The following is a 9,613-nucleotide window of genomic DNA, read 5'->3' on the forward strand; positions in this document are numbered from 1 at the left end:
GCCAAAAGCAATCTACAGATTCAATGCAATCCCTATCAAGATACCAATGGCATTTTTCACAGAACTACAACAAAAAAATTTACAATTTGTACAGAAACACAAAAGAACCTGAATAGCCAAAGCCATCTTGAGAAAGAAAAACGGAGCTGGAGGAATCAGGCTCCCTGACTTCAGACTATACTACAAAGCTACAGTAATCAAGACAGTATGGTACTGGCACAAAAAGAGAAATATAGATCAATGGAACAGGATAGAAGCCCAGAGATAAACCCACACACATATGGTCATGTTATCTTTGAAAAAGGAAGTAAGAATATACAATAGAGAAAAGACAGCCTCTTCAATAAGTGGTGCTGGGAAAACTGGACCACTAGATATAAAAGAATGAAATTAGAACACTTCCTAACACCATACACAAAAATAAACTGAAAATGTATTAAAGACCTAAATGTAAAGCCAGATACTATAAAACTCTTAGAGGAAAATATAGGCAGAACACTCTATGACATAAATCACAGCAAGATCCTTTATGACCCACCTCCTAGAGAAATGGAAATAAAAACAAAAATAAACAAATGGGATCTTATGAAACTTCAAAGCTTTTGCACAGAAAGAAAACCATAAACAAGATGAAAAGACAACCCTCAGAATGGGAGAAAATATTTGCAAACCAATCAGCAGACAAAGGATTAATCCCCAAAATATATAAACATCTCATGCAGCTCAATATCAAAAAAACAAACAACCCAATCCAAAAATAGGTGGAACACCTAAATATACTTTTCTCCAAAGATATACAGATTGCCAACAAACACATGAAAGGATGCTCAACATCACTAATCATTAGAGAAATGTAAATCAAAAGCACAATGAGGTATCACCTCACACCGGTCAGAATGGCCATCATCAAAAAATCTACAATAAATTCTGGAGAGGGTGTGGAGAAAAGGTAACCTTCTTGTACTGTTGGTGGGAATGTAAATTGTTACAGCCACTATGGAGAACAGTATGGAGGTTCCTTAATAAACTAAAAATAGAATTACCATATGACCCAGCAATCCCACTACTGGGCATATACCCTGAGAAAATAATAATTCAAAAAGAGACATGTGCCACAATGTTCATTGCAGCACTATTTACAATAGCCAAGACGTGGAAGCAACCTAAGTGTCCATCGACAGATGAATGGATAAAGAAGATGTGGCTCATATATACAATGGAATATTACTCAGCCATAAAAGGGAACAAAATTGAGTTATTTGTAGTGAGGTGGATGGACCTAGAGCCTGTCATACAGAGTGAAGTAAGTCAGAAAGAAAAACAAATACCGTATGCTAACACATATATATGGAATCTAAAAAAAAAAAAAAATGGTCAGAAGAATCTAGGGGTAAGACGGGAATAAAGATGCAGACCTACTAGAGAATGGACTTGAGGACACGGGGAGGGGGAAGGGTAAGCTGGGACGAAGTGAAAGAGTAGCATTGACATATACACACTACCAAATGTAAAATAGATAACTAGTGTGAAACAGCTGCATAGCACAGGTAGATCAGCTTGGTGCTTTGTGCTTTTGACCAGCTAGAGGGGTGGGATAGGGAGGGTGGGAGGGAGATTCAAGAGGGAGGGGATATGGGGATATATGTATACATATAACTGATTCACTTTGTTATACAACAGAAACTAACACAACATTGTAAAACAATTATACTCCAATAAAGATGTTAAAAACAAAAAGAAAAAAAAAAAGAGAGACAGTATAAGTATTTGCCCATCTAATCAAACAATTTGTTCTGGATTTCTATCCAGTGTGTGAGGCCCTTTGGGATGTTTCCTGCCCACCTCACCCACCAGGAAAACTGTTTCTGGAAAAGGCTCTCTTCTGCCAATAAGTAGCAGTATTAAAATATAATATAAAAATCACTGACACTAAACTGAAACTTTTAATCTGCCTTAAATCCTTAGTGAATACTAGCCTAAACCCACAGCAAACTCCTATAATTCTTTACAAAATAGGACAGTTCAAATAAGAGAAGCTCTGTCAAATAATCAGAGAAAGATTTTCTGCCATTTATTTACTTTTCCTTTTTTAAAACCAACTATATAGGGACTTACCTAAACTATATAATTTAAACTTCAAAACTAGATCCCAGATGTAAGCAGCTTTTATTCCCATTTTAGAGGAGGGTAAACTCAACTAGAGGGGGTTTAAATAACTTTTCCATGATCATATCTAGTAAATAGCAGAGACAAAATAGAAGCCCAGGTCTCCTAACTCTTAGTCTAGTGTTATTTCAACTCTAATTCAGCTTATTTGACTAAAGGAATAATAATCTTAAAACTAGAAGATCCGTAATAGCCAACTTTTACAAGCTACGGATGTAACATTTCTGAATTTCAATATCCTCACGTATTTAAAAAGATAGTAATGCTTACTGTATAGATATTTAAGGAATAATGTTATGGGGAAGGGGAGGGGGAGGGAGGAGAAGGAGGAGGAAGAAGAGGAGGGGGAGGGGGAGGAGAAATGTTTTTTTAAAAGATGTGGATGTGTACAAAGGAACAAGGGGAAAAAACTGAAGATTCAGGTATGTTCACTTCTCTGAATATAGTTATTCCCAGCATTCTTCCAGGGCTTTGGCTGCTTGTGGTTTTCCTGTCTCCTTATAATGTTTCCCTTTTTTGATTAAGTAAACTTCAACTGGATTTCTATCACCTGTAATCAGTATAATCTTAAAAAATAAAAAGTATCATTTTAGAATGTGTTAGGCTGAGTAATGGCTCCCAACAATACTCAAGTCCTAATCCATGGAATCTGTGAATGTTACCTTATAAAGGATGTGATTAATTAAGGATTTTGAAATAGGGAGATTCTCCTGGATTAACTAGCAGGGCCTAAATTTCTAAGAGGAAGGCAGAAGGAGTTTTGACTATAGAAGAAGGAAATGTTAAAACTGAAGCAAGATGCTGCTGCATCTTGAAGCAGAGGAAGATGGAGGAAGGGGCTATGAGCCAATAAATGCAAGTAATTAGTTTTAGAAGCTAGAAAAGGCAAGGAAATGGATTCTTCCCTAAACCCAGTGTATTGGTCAGTCTTCTCCAGCGAAAAAGCACCAACACGATGCATAGATATAGATAGTGGTAGACATGGAGATACAGAGATAAAAATATAGATAGATAGATATGCATATAGATACATAAATATATATGATTATTATAAGGAAAGAGCTCATGCAATTACAGTAACTGACAAGTCCCAAGACTGGGAAGGTGAGTTGACAAGCTGGGGACTCAGGAGAACTGATGGTCTAATTCCAGTCTGAGTCTGAAGGCCTGAAAACCAGGAGAGCCAATGGTGGAGTTTCAGCCCAAAGGCCAGCAGGCTTAAGATCCAGGAAGAGCTGATGTTCGGATCAAATGAAAAGGCAGGAGAAAAGCTGATGTCCCAATCCAAAGGCCATCAGGCAGGAAGATAATTGTCTCTCACTCAGGAAAGGGTCAACCTCTTTGCTCTATTTAGGCCATCGACTGTATGGATGAGGCCCACCCACATTATGGAGGTCAATCTGTTTTACTCAGTCTACTGATTTAAACGTTAATCTAATCCAAAACACTCTCACAGAAACACCCAGAAAAATGTTTGACCAAATATCTGGGCACTCCATGGTGTGAACACAATGAAAGGGATTTTGCACTTCTCACCTCCAGTAGAGTCAGAGAATAAATGTGTAGTGATTTAAGCCCCTAAGATAAAAGTAATTTTTTACAATAGCCATAGAAAACTAATTTCATAGAGGATAAAGAGAAATTAAGAAATGGTACCAGAAGGGACACATAAGGTGGAAAATCCTCATGAAGATACTGAAATTAGAATAAATTAGAAACAATTACCTGAGGACCTTCATCTACCTTGTATGTGGCTAAGAACACAACTAATAACTCCAGCAATCCCACCCTAATTAAAGGGTGTTATGAAAATGTGGTTATAACTTCCTTGGCACTTTCTACCCCACTTCCCAATTAGCCATGAGCACTAGACAAAGTTCTTAGTGGTAAAAGTTTTCATAAATGAAATCATGCTACAAGAACAGGTGGTGTTGAAGAAACAAACAGATAACTTATGGACAAATTAACTGCATAACATTGAATACTAGGAATTTGGAGTCTGATTATTGTTGACTTAGAGCACTGATTGGTGACATTCCCACTGATACTGACCCAACAAAAATAGAATGTTGCTTTGATTGCCAATTTGGGTCTTCAAACTTAAACTTCAAACATGCATAGTTCAGGCAATGTGCTATATTCAGCCTACATGTCTTGGTAGTTACACTGGCTTGAATTGCCCATGCTTTCTACTTCTAGATAAGATAGAGGGAGGTTTGAGGATATTTGAAACAATGCAAGGAGCTCAGTGACTGTGTTGTGAGGACACCCAAGATGACCTCTGTAAGCTGTATTTAATTCCAGGAATGTGCAAAATGAAAGGATGTAAAGAGAAGGAACAGAAACAAGGTGGTAGAAAGCCCTGAAGATAAGGATACATTTGAACTCTCGGTGTACACATCAACTCTCTCAATGCCCATATTTCGGCACAGAGCCTCTGCCATGGATGCAGTTTTCTTACAGGAAATACCCTGAAAGTGTTCAAGGAGGGCAAAGTTAACAGATGGAATTTTTTAGTATCTAGAGCAGGGTTCAGCTAAGGTTGATTAAGCTGTTTCTTTTTTTTTACTTAATGCTTGATATGTCAACCAAAGGCTGTATTCAATTCCTCGGTGACTTGCTCTGCTAGCTCAGGCATTAGGCCAATTTCCTCAGATAGAACAAACCTCTCTTTCACCCACATGTTTGCTCAAGAGTTGACTGCATTGGTTTTTACATGAGTGAAATGTTTGTTGCACTCTATTTATATTTTGTGGCAAGTTGCCTTTTCAAAATGTGTTTTGTTTAATACTGGATCTCAGGACATGGCTGAAGCACATTTTTTGTGCCCTACTGACCAGAAATAAGAAATTATTTAAGAGGGAGACGCAAGAGGGAGGAGATATGGGGATATATGTATATGTATAGCTGATTCACTTTGTTACAAAGCAGAAACTAACACACCATTGTAAAGCAATTATACTCCAAAAAGATGTTAAAAAAAAAAAGAATTTATATAAGTACTCAAATGCCCATGCTATTTTAAGAGGAACATCATATCTGGCTTACTGAGGTGGTTTGTAGAAAATTTGGACTCTCTATTGTTATTTTTTTCACATATCTTAAGGGCAGGATGGATCATTTTTACAACTGAGTGAAAAATACGTCATGAAATTCCTTGTATTTAGCATACATTGTGCCTTCTAAGGGATATCATTAATTGAATGCTTAGAGGTTCTGGAATTAAATCAAATGTCATTATACTTTTTCAGAACTTTCTTAGGACTAGCATTTGAATTTTGTGAAATAAGGTATTGTATATCTTAATTGAACCTAACTAAAATCTAGTCTAAGACTCTTTTTTTTTTTTCCCCTGAAGAGGAGCGTTTTTTTTTAAACATGAAAGAATTATTCTAAGATAAAGGAAGAAAAAAAGTTGACACAGATGATAACTGCTAGAGTGTGTGAATTTACACATGGATGACCACCAAGTATACACACTGGAGTCACCTAGACAGTTCTGATGCTCACTGGGTGTTGACCTGTGGGAATGAATGGCAGTAGTCCATCAACCATGAGCTTTCACATGAGCAGCCTCAACGGGCACTTTGGGGAACTCCCACTTGTCCTGGTACTTATATGCTAACCAAGACTCTTAATTTTGAGAGAGTTGGCAAAAGGATGTAGAAGAATTAATTAGTAATCAATTAGTAATGCTATGATAGAATCATAAAATGAAATGACTTCTATGGAAGGAACAGTACTTTGGGATTGAGAACATGTGGCAAATTTAATTCTCTGCTCTCCTCTAGGGCCATGGAAATGTTGGTAAGAATTAGTGAGTAAATTGCAGCAGCCACAAAGCAATCACTGTAACTGAAGATTTTATTGACAAGAGGAAAGCTGATACTTTACATGATGATTGGTTTTCTAATTAGGAAGGAAACCATACTGAAAGACACTGGCTCACAAAATTAAAGGACAATCTTAAGAGTCCAGAGCATATTAGAAAACAATTTAAGTTACTTTTAAAATGTACTTGAAACATGCACTGAGAGCTTGAACATGGATGAAAATAAGAATTAATTTATCATCCAAAGACCGTTTGTAAAGAGTTTGAGACTGTTGCCTAAATTGATGGTGGCAACTTAGAAAAAAATGCCTTTTTAAAAAGTTTGCTCCAATTTTGGGGTAATACGGTGAAAATGATTCACATACATGTAAAAATAAACTGAAAGTATTGTAAACATATTTATCAAATTTTAATTATGAGTATAAATTTTTAAATGCATTTACCTAAAAAACTTTTAAATGAAAGTTTGAAAATAATCAAAAAAAGTGCCTGTTTCACCTAAACCCTGATACTAATAAAGCAGTTTGATTGGCATACAAATGTGAAAGAAGAATTCGAATAATAATCAAACATCTTTCATCCATGAACATTATCACCAGCAAAGTATATAACCATAATCAATAATGGTTATAGAAGGACTGCACTGTAAATCAAAGTGTAAAAGTGCTTCTAATTTCAGTCAATCAATGCTTCCAAAAGTAATACAGGCAGTATTTTCATTAACCTAAGTGATCTGCAGAAAAATAGTTTTAATTTCCATTTAATATTCTTTACCATGTCTATGACCTTCAAACATGTAAACAGTAAAAGATGAAACATAAAATATGTTACGAGAGAAAATTGTATCCTATTACTCGTTGACATAATTTCAATTGTTAAAAGATCTATAATACATCCAACTATTTTTTTAAAAAAAACTTTCATCATCCTAATCGGCATAACCTCATGTCCAGTGACATCTTCTCTGTATCCTCCCTTCCCCAACCCTGCCTTTATAACACACACTCTGATATCCATTTGGGAAATACAGATTTTATTTCCAAAAGGGAAAGAAACAGTTTGTTTCTTGTGAAATAGAAAATTGACAGGAAAACATGGACACATAGGTAACAAGTATTATTCAACATAAATCTGTTCCTCTTCTATTCTGTCATTACAGCTAATCATCTTTTTGAGTAATTTTTTTTAGTGTCCAAACATATTTATTACTTTGTTAGGAGTGTTAATGACACTGTGTGGTTTTTTAAAGAAAATGTCCATACATTTTTAGAAATGCAAAGTTTGTCAGAATATCATTGAGAAGAAGAGGATCTGTGAATTCAGGGACGGGAAATGCCAACATTGGTTGAAAGAACACAACAAAAGACTTTCAGTTAATCAAATGTGTATGTAGAATCTACTTTGGGGCTAGAACTGTACAATGCAAAGATTGCCCTCACTGTAAACTATGGACTTTAGTTAATAATAATTTATTAATATTGGTTGATTGTGAAAAAATATACCACTCTAATGCAAGATGTTAATAATAAGGAAAACTGTGTGGATGGGGGGAAGGCAAAGGGAATGTCTGTCCTATCTGCTCAATTTTTCTATAAAGCTAAAACTTTTCTAAAAAATAAAGACAGTGTGTAACAAATTGACATTAGTATTACAGTCATGTCACTTTCACTTTTGCTCTTAAAAATATATATTTTCAGTTCATTTTTTTTTAAAATAAATGTATATTTATTTACTTTTGGCTGTGCTGGGTCTTCGTTTCTGTGCAAGGGCTTTCTCTAGTTGCGGCGAGCAGGGCCCACTCTTCATCGCGGTGCGCACGCCTCTCACCATCACAGCCTCCCGCTGCAGAGCACAGGCTCCAGACGCGCAGGCTCAGTAGTTGTGGCTCACGGGCCCAGTCGCCCCGCGGCATGTGGGATCTTCCCAGACCAGGGCTCGAACCCGTGTCCCCTGCATTGGCAGGTGGACTCTCAACCACTGTGCCACCAGGGAAGCCCTTCAGTTCATTTTTTCTTTTTTTAACATCTTTATTGGGGTATAATTGCTTTACAATGGTGTGTTAGTTTCTGCTTTATACCTTCAGTTCATTTTTGTTATTCTTAAGTCACCTGTCTTTTTCATCAGATCCATTAAAATCTGATGGGAGTTTTTTTTTTTTTTTTTTTTTGGTTTTTGGTGTTCTGTAATTTCACTCTTATTTGTCTAGGATGGATTTATTTTTATTTGTCCTGTTTAATATTTTGGAATTCGGGAATTTAACAATTAATGTCTCTCACCTCATCTTGATATTCTTGACAATTTCTTCTTGAATACTCCTTGGTCTCCACTGCCTCCTTCTGGAACTCCAATGGACCTATCTTTAAACTTTTTATTCTGTCCACTATGTCTCAATCTTCTTTCATATTTTATCTTTTTGTCTTTAACATCTATCCTGGGTAATTCAGATCTATCTTCTGGTTTATAAATTCTTTCTTCATCAGTGTTTAATCTGATGTTTAACATATCCACTGAGCTTGTGTTTTAATTATTATACTTTTCGAATTTTTCTTTTTTTATCAAACACCGCTGGTCAATTTTCATAATGAAACATTTGCTGCTTCTTACATATCATCTTTCACATCTTTAAAATGGTTAAACCCACTTATTTTATGTTTTGTATTGAACATTCTACTACCTATACATTCTATGGGATTGATCCACTATTTCTGCTGACTTTCAAAGTGGTTTGTTTCCTTGTTATTTATTTGTAAATTCATACTTGTAATTCTAGCTATGAAAACTGTTTGAAGATTTTTTTTTGGTTACTACTGCTTTTTTTTTTTTTTAGAAAAAAACCTTCTGTTTGCTTCTGCCAAGTGTTCATGATTTTCAATTCATAACTGCTTGAAACTAAATTTTTACTTGAGCTTACACAAGTAATATGTATTTCCTGAAATTTATGTGCTTCCTGACTTTTCTTTAGGAATTATCAGAAAAGCTATTGCCAAGATAGACACACGCCTGCATAATCTGCTGTGGAAGGACAAAATTGTTTCCTACTTTACTCTGAGCACATCACTCTCTTGAGGACCTAGCTTTCTGTTGGGTGATGCAGCCTTTCTCTTTCTGAGGCACAAGGCTTTGTCTCCTGATGAGAAATGAATGAATTTGAATGTGATTCATTAAAATCCTGGTTTGAGGTCACCCAGAAACAGGTTATTTCTGGCCTCTGAGTAGTCTGCTCTATTTTATAATCAGCTTATGTATGAAAAAGATATTCTTTTACAAAACCTGATCAAGTGCTTTTTGGTGCTGTACCCAAAACAGCCTGAAGACTATCTACCATAAAATATAAGTTTATATAAGAATAGTCTAGGGCTTCCCCGGTGGCGCAGTGGTTGAGAGTCCGCCTGCCGATGCAGGGGACACAGGTTCGTGCCCCAGTCCGGGAAGATCCCACATGCCACGGAGCGGCTGAGCCCGTGAGCCATGGCCGCTGAGCCTGCGCGTCCGGAGCCTGTGCTCCGCAACAGGAGAGGCCACAACAGTGAGAGGCCTGCGTACCTCAAAAAAAAAAAAAAAAAGTAAAAAAAAAAAAAATCTACAAACAATAAATGCTGGAGACGGTGTGGAGAA

This window comes from Lagenorhynchus albirostris, chromosome 10 (genome assembly GCF_949774975.1).
Source record: "Lagenorhynchus albirostris chromosome 10, mLagAlb1.1, whole genome shotgun sequence".
Classification (NCBI taxonomy): domain Eukaryota; kingdom Metazoa; phylum Chordata; class Mammalia; order Artiodactyla; family Delphinidae; genus Lagenorhynchus; species Lagenorhynchus albirostris.